We start from the raw sequence: 13,107 nt of genomic DNA on the forward strand, positions 1-13,107 counted from the left end.
TAGCTTGAAATCTTTTCTCCTTTTTGTTCAGTCTTCGAATACTCATATATAGGATATCAAAACAATCAAAACAACAAGATCTCATCATTGTCTAACTCGGTAATAGTTGCCCATCGAATAACTTATTACTCCCCTTCATTTTCATTCACTCTGTGTCACTTACCGACATCTTTATACTTATCAAAACATACTCATTAAGATATGGCAACATCATACTGAATCATAAAATCAATTGGTTGACATCAATGACAAAATAATATTATTAAGACAGTAATCATCCTTTCTCAGTTATATCCATAATCTTCAACAACCTTCTCAATAGCCTCATACCAACAAACTTACTGGAATGCCAACAATCTCCATTGTGAAATGCTAAGACTCATAATTAAAGGAGTAAAATTTGGCACTACACACATTTTATTGGAGGCAAATAGGAGAATGGAAGTGAATGCATTGTAATCACATTTATTTGTTGATAATTCATACTTGGTCACTCTTCTAGATAGTTTTATTGTGCAAGGTATTCTCCATGTAAATCCTATGTTATGTGATTATTGTATGTTGTTTATTTGTGTATCTTTGTTTCTATCTTATGGTAATGTTATTCATTATTTATTATTATTATATGTTCACATAAGGTAGTGTTAATAAGCATGATATATAGGTTGAGTGTTGGCATCATAAACAAGAAGGATCTAAGCATGTTTATTTCACATTAAGGCGACTTAATTTCATATTTTCATATTAGCTTCAAATTTTCATGTTGGAGTACTCCAAGCCTTGTATCTCATCCTTTGATTGATTATGTGGATAGAGATTAAATTTTAAAACCTTTGGTATTAAGCCTGTATATTTCTCAGCATGTGGTATCAAAGATAAAGGATAATTGGTTCAGGGTATTTCTCTATTTTCTATTTCTTAGCTTAAAAAGCTTGTAGGAATATATTATAAGGAATTAAAGGTTATTGGAGGCCTCTGGGGATGCAATGAATGTTTTGTGAGTTAGCTTTATTTTGCAGATTTGTGAGATTGGAAGCCTCAAATATTGTCAATATGATATATGTTGGGCATTGTAAGCTCATGATTATGGATTTTCATGGAGTTGGCTATTATTTGATAACCTATAACTCTTGCTTGATAATATGTGCGTATCCTCTTGTTTGGTGGTTTTGTTCCTTTACCTTGTGGTAATGTGCAGTGAGAAGGTGTTCACGGTAGATTGGTACTTATGATTTCCTGGTAACATGGAGAAACAGTACATCTATTTGGACAAAATTGGAGTGCTTATGTTAGATTCGTGGTTGTAGCCCTTGGTTACATGAAAGAACATGAAGATAAGTTGTTGAACTCTTCATGAGTTGTGGAGCTAATATTTTTCATATGTTACAAGTACCTGGACAACATGCTTTTCCTATTAGTTTTGTAGTTTCTCTTATTGTGTATCTATTGGTTTGTAGATTTATGCTTATTCCATTGCTTAGATGACATGTAAGATGTGGATGTCTAAATTTTTTAATGGATTTTAGTTTTACGAAGATGGTTTTGTAGGTTTTACAAGTTAACTAAAATATGTGGTATGTAGATACGACTGAATTTTGGGTGTTTTAGATGAAGATAGTTACAAGTTTGCATGGCTACTTGGAGGTTTCTTATTGATCTATGGTTACTCCTATATGCATTTGTTTGAAAAAGTAGGTCTAACGTTGATTCTGGTGTTTGAGTCTTGAAAATCCATATGTTATGCCTAATCATATTTGTTCCACGTGATACTAGTGTGAGGTTGAATCTTTTAGTTAATTGAGATTGGAGCACTAAATATGTATTTCTCCTTTCAAATCTTGCATATGTGCAAATTTTGTAAAAAAATTTATGAAAATTCAATTTGGTAGGCCTTATTGTTGATCATTATTACATTAATATGTTAATTGAAGTGAGAAAACATCATTATTACATTAAGATTCAATTTAGTAGGCCTTATTGTTGATCATTATTACATTAAAAAGATGAGAGTTCTCAATCTGCATTTGTTACAAATAGTCAAAGGAGAAAATATCATTATCTTTTGATGTGTTATCTTCATTTCAAAAAAATTGGTCTAAGAGCTCCCTTGACCATAGGAGATGCAACTAGGAGTTTTATTGGTGGTGTGCACTTACTTCTCACTATTTTAACGCATAGAGCTGAAGTGATGGCCTATTTTGGAAAAATTGCAGTCATTGCCACTCATGAAAATCACTCAGTAAAAGTAAAATTGAAAATCCACTTGCAAAAGACTCTTACTCCTTCCTTGTAAAAGTAGTTAGTAGGATTTGATGATAAGGTAAATTTCTTGGGGGCGATAGCGTAAGGTAAAAATATCAAATGGGGTTCTAACAAATATATTATTTTCAATTACCTGCAATTACAATATGATGGTAAGGACCAGTGAACCTTTCATGTGGCTACAGTTTGTTGTCTAGTTGTTATCGCCATTGCATGGTAGAAGTAAAGTGATATAAGGGCAGGATGAATTTGGTGTTGTGTTTGAGTCTTTCAAAAGAAAATTTATTGGCAATATTTGTACTATTTCTTGTCCATTTGTTAAAATGACTTATGTGCATATGCAAATTTCATTGAGTTTGCGTTGAAAATGGTTTTTGATGGTAGTCCAGATATACATGTAGAGTTCCTTTTCTTGCAGAGCATGGGTAAACATCATAAAGTATTACAGCATGTTCCCATGCGGCTGCTTAGCTTATTTTTGCTAGCAGCTGCTGCTCAACTTTTTTAGGAAATATCTGTGGAGCAGGTGGCCCCATGAGTATTTATTTTTCTGCTTATTTTTTAAGGGAAATCTTAAAATTGGTATTAATAATATTAGTAATAATTTGTGCACGATAAAAAATAGAAATAAAATGTTAAAAAAAAAAGAGGGAAACAAATTTGTGGAGCCACGTGACATTTTTAGCAATATGCAGTTGCTGCTTATTTCCAGCCCCCCCTATTTTCCCATAGCTTATTTTCGATTCCTAAATAATAGCTGCTCCACTTAAATAGAAAAAGGTTCTAAATTATCCTTTTCCATCTATTTTAAATTTGCATGGGAACACTCCAACTGCTTCAAATTAAGCAGAAAATGGAGTTAAGCAGCCGCATCGGAACATGAGGTTAGCCTTGGTTAGTTGGGGGTTAAATACCCTTCGTTATAATGATCCAAAGGGACAGAGTATCTCAATGGGTAATTGCAAAATGTGAAGGACAAATATATGGTGCACTCAGAATAGATTCATGCCAAATATCTGACAAATTGTCGAATGTGGCAATGTAATTGCTTATGATATTTTGAGAGTCAAAATATAAGCACGTAAATATTACAAGGGTATATTAGTGTCCATGATGATTGAAGCAATTGGCAGGTGTGTAGTTTTAAAAAGAAATTTTTTAATTGCCAACTCAAATGAACTTTTACTTGGGGATGATTTCTTTCACCAAAATGGGTAAAATACATTAAAGAGATGGGAAAGAATAAAATTGAAGATGCCATATGAGAACAATGAAAAATCATGTTAAACCATATGTGCAAAACATATTTTAAAAGAGTTTAATATAGAGAAAATTAAAATATTTGATGAATGTGCAAACAAAGGGGTATTTTCAATTGCTAGTGGGTTCAATTTCTACCCAAGAAATCATTTTCACTGATAGAGGTAAATGTGTAGATGTGGCATTATTTTTAATTGCTTATGGAAATACTGTTTGCTTATGGAAATACTGTCACCTAGGAATGGTTTGTTTTAGCATTCAGAGGCAAAGTGTAACATTAAAATTGTTTTTCACCAAGGATGAATATGTTCATGGGGAGTACAAGCAAGAAAGAATGAGACAAATATTCAATTGCAAAGTTAAAGGTAGATGCAGGGCAAGAAGAGTGCATAAGTAGAATATTCTAGATGTTGCAAATCAAGCAAGAAGATAGTGCCAAGTGTCTCTTTTAAGATAATCTTTAGGGTTTTCTTATCTTCTCATTATATTGTAATTTCCAATCATTTAAAAGTATTTTGGATGTAATTTTGTTGGAGAGAAGTTCTTCTTTGTACATGTGTTGTAACTTAGGGTTTATAATGAAGTTTTGATATGTAAGTGAGCATTAAATTAGTAAGTCCTTTACTAGAGTACATAATGGAATTCATGTTTAGTTAAGATGTTATTGAATGCACATTCACCATGTCTTCAAAGAAAATTGATCGAGGGTCTTTTATTTCATCTATGTAATCTTTCTTGCAGTTTTTTGTTTTAATTTCTGCTTCACTTCATGGAAAATATTAAATGGCTATGAACAAAACATTTGGATGGTGAGTAGTATGTAAAGGATTAAAGGATATGGTTGCAAGAAATCTTATAATAAGGGGTATTGTTGTAAGGAAATGATATTGATAACCCACTAGTTAAGATTTTGATTGCTAGAGTGATGCATTTACTAGTTATGAATTGACTCTATAGTCTTGAGAAGGCATTGGTCTAGAAAGCTTATGTCTAGATATCATTTTTAACCTTGAGATTAATTGACATATCATTTTAATTGTGTTTTATAAGTTATTGATATTTATTGTGTTCTCTATGCAAGCAATTAAGGATTAGCCAAGATCTAAACTGATATTGTGTTAATTTTCATTTTCTTTGGCATACTTTGCAAGAACATTATTTGTATTACAATACCCTTTCTCATATCTAAGTGTATCCATTGGTATTGTCAAAAGTGTAGGGGATATGGACATATGGGTAATGGGTGGGTGCAAGAAGTTGGGTCCCAACTCCGTGGAAGTCTGCACGCAAAAAAGTTTGCTGCTAGAAACAAGCCCCCATTTTTTAAGAAATGAACACGCATTTAGCTTCAGGGCCGTGACCCATAAAATAAAACGGGTGCACATTTTGATCAGGCCTTGTTGCCGGGACCCATCTTTCATGCTTTCAGTAGTTGTTCTAGGTTTTAGCTTCTCCCTAAGTCTAGCTTAAGGGGGGGTGTTAGAGTATTCGGGTATTTACTTGATTAATTAAACATTCTTTGTTTAATTATTTAAGTTCCCTTTATCTCTATTACACTTAAGCTAACTTTAGGTGCATATAATTAATTGTTTTAATTAATTATTATGTGCAAACCTAGGTTTTCCCTTTTTAGGGTTTCTTGACCTATTAAAGGTTGAGTTCTTTCTTTTCATTGTAAGAATCACATTACATATTTTTGTGAATATTGAGCTCTCTCTTTTTGAGCATATTCTCTGTGTTTTGTATGTTCTTCAGATTTTGCTTCATTGCTTCTCCTTGTAACAGGTTATTCGGCTTGCAAAAGATCTTCAGGCTCCTGTGGTGTTGTATTTTCTCAACTCCTATATGGTATCAGAGCGTGGATCTGCAGCTGCCTGTTCTTGTTTTGAGATTTTTGGCTTTGGAAGTAGATCTGGGGTTTCAGGAATTTGTTTGTGTACCTAGGGTTTGAGATTTTTTTCTGAGCACTTTGGGCCTAAACGGACCTCACCATCGTGCTCAGAAGGCCCGAAAACCCCTATGGTCATATAAAATTTGACCTATTTTGGTTCCTGAGCCTCTGGGAGCAATTTTTTTCTCAGATCTAAGCCGTACGGCCCTGGCACGCAGATCGAGAAATTTTTTTTAAAAAAAATAAAAATTTGCCTTTTTACGGCATGCAGGCCGAAATTTTCTTTTGAAAAAAAAAAAAGGTGAAAAAAAAAAAAGGGGAGATTTGTTTCTTTTTAAGAAAAAAAAATTTTTGGGAAAGTTTTTTTTGGGGTTTGTGGGTACCGCAGGGTACCGGACTGACAGGCTTGTCAAACCTGTCAGTCCGGCCCCTGCGGCCCCCGCCGGCGGCCCCTCCGTCCTTTTCCAGACGCCACCGCTGTTCCTCCGGTTCCTGCCGCCGACGATCTTCCTCCGCCGGCGAGTCTCCCGCCGCCAGCGAACTGCCCCCGCCGGCCACCGCATATCGCCGCTCCGGCTCCCCGCCGGCCAGGTCCGCCGTCTCCGCCTCCCTGCGCTGCCGCCGCCGGCCAGTCACAACCCGGCCGCCGCTCACCTTCCGGCCGCCGCCAACCAGCACTGCCGGCAGCCCGGCTCCGTCCGCTCCCCGGCCGCAGTTTTTTTCCGGCCGCCACCGGTGCGCCACCGGATCTCTGCTCCCTGGCCACCGGACCACCAACAGGCCACCAGACCCCTTTTTTGGGCCTTTTAAGGGGGTGTTTGGTTTTTTGGCCCTATCTTGGGCATACGGAGTCGAATTTTGGTGAACGAATAGGCGTCGGAAAGATGGTTCTGAAGCCGACCTCATGGTGTTGGTAATTTCTTCCAATTTTGCTGTTTGACTATGTTTTTTTACAGTCAAATTGAGGTCTCTTTTTTGCACTCCGGGAGACGTAGAATGAGCATCCGACCTCTGTTTTTCGAAAACTTTATATTTTCGGAAAGCGTGTTCTGTGTACTTTCCAGAAATATGAGTTTTTTTTTCCAGATTCTGCTCCATGCATATTTTATTCAGTTTTTTTCTTTTAAGCACTCTGGTGGATATCGTGGTTGTTTCAGGTCCTGGGATCTCTTTTCTGAGTAGGGTGTCTCTGTTTTGATTCTCGTTTCTATTTCTAGTCTTCTTATCATTGTAGCTTGTAATTATGCAAACGCACTGAGATAAAGTGCCATCATGCATTGTTTACTTGGAATCTTGCATATCTTGTGTCTTGTTGTACACGCACTGTTGATCAAGTGCCATGAGGGGGTTGATGTTTGCCTTTGTTTGCAATCTTCCTTTGTCAAGTGAGTGTTCCTTCCACGACATTCGCCTCATGATGATGTGTCTCAGCACCTTTGATGTTCTTGGTTCTTCGTCATGCAGTTGTTTTTGGCTGTCCTTTTCAGTGTTCCTGTCCCTCTCCCACTTCGGCATTATGGGGAGGTTTATCCTGTTAGTTCTAATGCTTCCATGGTTCGATTGATCAGCTCTTCAGGCTTTGGTTTCTCATGCCATCTGTATCTTCGATTTCAGTTATTTTGCCTTATTTGCCTCCTGATTCGAGTAGTGTCATTTGAGGGCACTCATGCAGATTACAGTCTTCTCTACCTGGTCATGTTCTAGTTCAGTGGATGTTCTTCAGATCAGCAGTTATTCTTCGACAGAGTTTGCAGGGTCTTCATGCTTCAGTGATATTTTTTCCATCTCTTTTTGGAGTAGAGTTTTGTTCCCACGTGGTTTTCTCTATTTCTCCAGTTCATAGAGATTTCATTGTATTTGGGTACCTGATCAGGCCTTGTTGCCGGGACCCATCTTTCATGCTTTTAGTAGTTGTTCTAGGTTTTAGCTTCTCCCTAAGTCTAGCTTAAGGGGGGGTGTTAGAGTATTCGGGTATTTACTTGATTAATTAAACATTCTTTGTTTAATTATTTAAGTTCCCTTTATCTCTATTACACTTAAGCTAACTTTAGGTGCATATAATTAATTGTTTTAATTAATTATTATGTGCAAACCTAGGTTTTCCCTTTTTAGGGTTTCTTGACCTATTAAAGGTTGAGTTCTTTCTTTTCATTGTAAGAATCACATTACATATTTTTGTGAATATTGAGCTCTCTCTTTTTGAGCATATTCTCTGTGTTTTGTATGTTCTTCAGATTTTGCTTCATTGCTTCTCCTTGTAACAGGTTATTCGGCTTGCAAAAGATCTTCAGGCTCCTGTGGTGTTGTATTTTCTCAACTCCTATAATATATTTCAAAGATTGGGTTGATTTAGACCCACACTTATTTGTGCCTTTTGAGGCAACATTAATGTGTTTGTGTGCTTGCTATGTTTTCTTATCAAAGAAAATCAAAAACCAATTAAAAAACAAGTATTCATCCAACACAAAATTTTCAACACCAACATTTGGCAAAAATCAAAAACAAAGTATCACACTATATGACCATCCTTCATATTTTGAGAAGGAAGAACCTTCATCAACATATCAATTTGAAGAAAAGACCATTGAGCTCAAAGGCTTTCATCAAAAGAAGGAAATTTTTCTATCTCAATAGACAAATCTTTGTCTCACATAGAGCCTTCTTATGTCACATGCGTCTATATCTTCAAGGAAAATCCAATGAGTTTTATCAAGAATCTTTGAACAGCAGAGCTTTTACTCAATATAGAGCTTTGAGTTATCATAAAAACAAGGGAGGCAAAATCAACCCTACCTTCTTTCCAGATATTTGCATCACATATAACATAGCTAGGAAAGAACAACCAACCCCTGAAAGAGAAGAGGAAGAATTTGTCCCATTTGTAACACAGAGTTTTTATTGAAGTTTAAACATTCCATCCATTCTCACATTCATACATCATCAATCCATTTCAAAATATCAAAACATAAAAAGGTCTTGTCCTAAGTTCTTTTTAGTAATTGCTTGAATCAAAAACAACACATCACTTTTTAGAGTGTCTCTACATCTAGAATAAACTCATCCTAAGAGGCATTTCTATGCAGTTTAAGACTAGTCTATGAGTGCATCCTCTCATTACTAGATAGCTTGGTCTGTAACACATCTCAGACCTCTCTATACCTTATCATATCAAATACTGTCAACAAACACAACAAGCAATTCTTATAAGGACTTTGGTAACATCAAACCTTTAAGTGCTAGAGATCCATATGCAAGACACTTCACCAAGCATTTATCTCTCATTTAATCATCAACTCATAATCATTTTCATCAAACTTCAACAACTTTCAAACAAAATGGCTCAAACCAGATCAAGGATTATATAGGAGTTGAGAAAATACAACACCACAGGAGCCCAAATAATCTCTGCAAACTGAAAAACCTATTACAAGGAGAAGTAAGGAAGCAAATTACAAAAGGAACAAAACACAGGGAAAAAATGCTCTAAAAGATGAAAGCTCAAAAATCTCCAAAATGTATTGTCAAAATAATCCTTCTTCATACAATGAAAAGAAAGAACTCAACCTTTAATAGGTCAAGAAACCCTAAAAGGGAAAACCTAGGTTTGCACATAATAATTAATTAAAATAATTAATTATATGCACCTAAAGTTAGATTAAGTGTAAAAGAGATAAAGGGAACTTAAATAATTAAACAAATAATGTTTAATTAATCAAGTAAATACCTGAATACTCTAACACCCCCCCTTAAGCTAGACTTAAGGAGAAGCTAAAACCTAGAACAGCTACTGAAAGCAATAAAGATGGGTCCCGGCAACAAGGCCAGATCAGGTACCCAAATACAATAAAATCTCTATGAACTGGAGAAATAGAGAAAACCACGTGGGAACAAAACTCTACTCCAAAAAGAGATGGAAAAGAACACCACTGAAGCATGAAGAAACTGCAAACTCTGTCGAAGAATAACTGCTGATCTGAAGAACCTCCACTAAAATAGAACATGACCAGGTAGAGAAAACTATAATCTGCATGAGTGCCCTCAAATGACACTACTCAAATCAGATGGCAAACAAAGCAAACAGTGAACTCGAAGATACAAATGGCAAAAGAAACCAAAGCCTGAAGAGCTAATCAATCAAACCATGGAAGCATTAGAGCCAACAAGATAAACCTCCCCATAATGTGGAAGAGGGAGAGGGACAGGAACACTAAAAAGAATAGTCAAGAAGAATTGCATGATGAAGAACTAGGAACATCAAAGGTGTTGAGAAAAGTACATGGTGTCGTGGAAGGGACACTCACTTGACACACATCATGAGGTGAATGTCGTGGAAGGAACACTCACATGACAAAGGTAGATGGCAAACAAAAGGCAAACACCAACCCCCCATGGTACTTTATAAGTAGTGCATATACAATAAGGCACAAGATGTGCAAGATCCCAAGTAAATAATGCATGATGGCACTTTATCTCAGTGCGTTTGCATAATTACAATGCTACAATGATAAGAAGACTAGAAATAGAAATGAGAACCAAAATAGAGACATCCTACCCAGAGAAAAGAACCCAGGACTTGAAACAACCACGATATCCACCAGAGTGCTGAAAAGAAAAAAAATGAATAAAATATGCATGGAGCAGAATCTGGAAATAAAACCCATATATCTAGAAATTACACAGCACAAGCTTTCCAAAAATATAAAGTTTTTGAAAAACGGAGTTCAGATGCTCATTCTACGTCTCTTGGAGTGCAAAAAAGAGACCTCACTTTGACTAGAAAAAAATAGTCAAACAGAAAAATTGGAAAAAATTACCAACATCATGAGGTCCGGCTCGGAACCTGCTTTCCGACGCGTATTTGTTTTTGAAAAAATGACTCTATATGTCCAAGATAGAGCCAAAAAACCAAACCCCCCCTGAAAAAGCCAAAAAAGGGAGTTCGGTGGCTTGTTTGGGCGGAGGAGGCCAGGGAGCGGCGGTCCGATGGTGCTCCAGTGGAGCCCGGGTGAAGCTCCGGTGGCACGAGGGAGGCCAGCAGCTGAACCCAGTGGTCGAGCGGTGCAGGGAGGTTGTGGGCGGCGTAGTGGTTGGGCATGGGCGGCGGTCGGGCGGCTGAGCAGCGAGGCTAAGCGCGGGGGCCAACTGAGCGGAGCGGGGCCGGGCTGGTAGGCATTAGTCGTGATACAGAGAGGTGGTCGGCAGCGCGGGGAGGGTCGGGTGGCAAGAGTTGCACGGTGGGGGCCGCAGGGCCGGTGGGGGAGCCGGAGGGGATAGCCGGCAGGGCTGCCGAAGGCCGACGGGGGCCTGGGGAGGTGCGGGGCCTGAGCCTCCAAGTCTGCGTCTATGGGCCGTACTGACAATGGTAGGGGCAGGGGCCCCATGGTACCCTGCATACCATGTGCCCCCCCACCCCCCACCCCCCCCCGAAAATTTGCAAAAAACAAAATATATTTTTTTGTGAAAAAAAAACCTATCGCCTCTAGATTTTTCTGATTTTTTTTGCAAATTTTTTTTTTTTAAATTTCTCGATCTGCGTGTCAAGGTCGTACAGCCTGGATCTGAGAAACAAATTCACCCAGAGGCTCAGGAACCAAAATGGGTCAAATTTTATATGACCATAGGGGTTTTTGAGCCTTCTGAGCACGATGGTGAGGTTCGTTAAGGCCCAAAGTGCTCATAAAAAAAGGTCAAACCCTAGGTACATAAAAAATTCTTGAAACCCTAGATCTGCTTCCAAAGCAAAAATTCTCAAAACAAGAACAGGTAGCTGCAGATCTGAAGCTCTGATACCATATAGGAGTTGAGAAAATACAACACCACAGGAGCCCAAATAATCTCTGCAAGCTGAAAAACCTGTTACAAGGAGAAGCAAGGAAGCAAATCACAGAAGGAACAAAACATAGGAAAAATATGCTCCAAAAGATGAGAGCTCAAAAATATCCAAAATATATTGTCAAAATAATCCTTCTTCATACAATGAAAAGAAAGAACTCAATCTTTAATAGGTCAAGAAACCCTAAAAGGGAAAACCTAGGTTTGCACATAATAATTAATTAAAATAATTAATTATATGCACCTAAAGTTAGCTTAAGTGTAAAAGAGATAAAGGGAACTTAAATAATTAAACAAATAATGTTTAATTAATCAAGTAAATACCCGAATACTCTAACAGACTAGACAACAAGAAATCGAAGAGGAACAAGAGAGGAGGAGCTACAAGCATGGTGGAAGGCATTTGGAGATGTCTTGTTGCATTTGTTTTCTTTGTTAAATTCTCTATTTTGCTTATAGTGTCTCTCTTGATATGCCTGTTTATAATAATATTTAGTTGTTAACACTAACATTTGTTTCTTGTTTTCTTGTGTGTTGCCATCAAACAGATTTTTTAATCCTTTTTGCAGAGCATCATTTGGTGAACCTGAGCAGAAGCTATAATCATCGAGTTAGACCTCGTACATTTGAGGTAGGTGATCTTGTTCTCAAAGAGAATCCTCATAACCTCATACATTTGAGGTACATTTGAGGTAGGTGATCTTGTTCTAAGAGAATCCTTTTTGCAGAGCATCATTTGGTAACACATCTCAGACCTCTTTATACCTTATCATATCAAACATTGTCAACAAACACAACAAGCAATTCTTAGAAGGACTTTGGTAACATCAAACCTTTAAGTGCTAGAGATCCATATGCAAGACACTTCACCAAACATTTATCTCTCATTTCATTATCAACTCATAATCATTTTCATCAAACTTCAACAACAACTTTCAAACAAAATGGCTCAAACCAAATCAAGGACTAGACAACAAGAAATCAAATAGGAAGAAGAGGAAAATCTCAATGAGTTCCAAGAAGCCCTTGGAGGAAATGCAAATGATGAAAATCCTAGTACTCCCACTCCTGAAGAAATCAAAAGGGCACAACACAACCCCCTCTTCAATCGACTTTTTGATGAAATCCTTAGGAACAATGTTGATGCTCACCTTTTAAGACTTGCCCAAGAGGGAGCCAAACTACCCTCTGATTTTGATACTGCACAATTACAGCAAGCATCATAACACCAGAGTCGTAATGAGGGCGAAAGAGATCGAGATAACTTCAAATATGACCTTCATCAAGGAAATCCCCCACCTCCTCCTCCTCCTAATGACATTGACATGTTGAGGCAACAAGTCGAGAATCTAGCCCAACAACTTCATAGTGGAGTGAAAACAACCTAGTTTTCACTTAATGCTATTTGTCCCTATCCCTTTGATAGGAATATACATATGCCACCTTTTCCACAAGGGTTTGAAACACCTAAATTTGAAAAGTATCAAGGAAAAGGAGACCCTTGAGATCATGTCAGGGAATTTCACTCTGCTTTCCTAGAAGTGGCATATGAAGACACATATCTAATGTGCCTCTTTCCTCTAAGTTTGGGAGGGACAACCACGCAATGGTTTTCTCAACTAATAGGCGGGATTAGGACGTTCGAAGAATTGGTCCAGAAATTCATTGCACATTATTTCCATAACATAGAGCGCAATGTCACCATGGCAGATCTGTGTAACACCAAGAAAAAACCAGGGGAGCTATTTTCAGCTTTCTTGCAATGATGGCGACAAATATCTAGCAGACGTTCTCTTCAGCTACCTGAACGAGAGCTAGTGGAAATATTTATTTCCAACTTGAACAAAGAAATGGAATTCCAT

This window comes from Cryptomeria japonica, chromosome 9 (genome assembly GCF_030272615.1).
Source record: "Cryptomeria japonica chromosome 9, Sugi_1.0, whole genome shotgun sequence".
NCBI classification, from domain to species: Eukaryota; Viridiplantae; Streptophyta; class Pinopsida; order Cupressales; family Cupressaceae; genus Cryptomeria; species Cryptomeria japonica.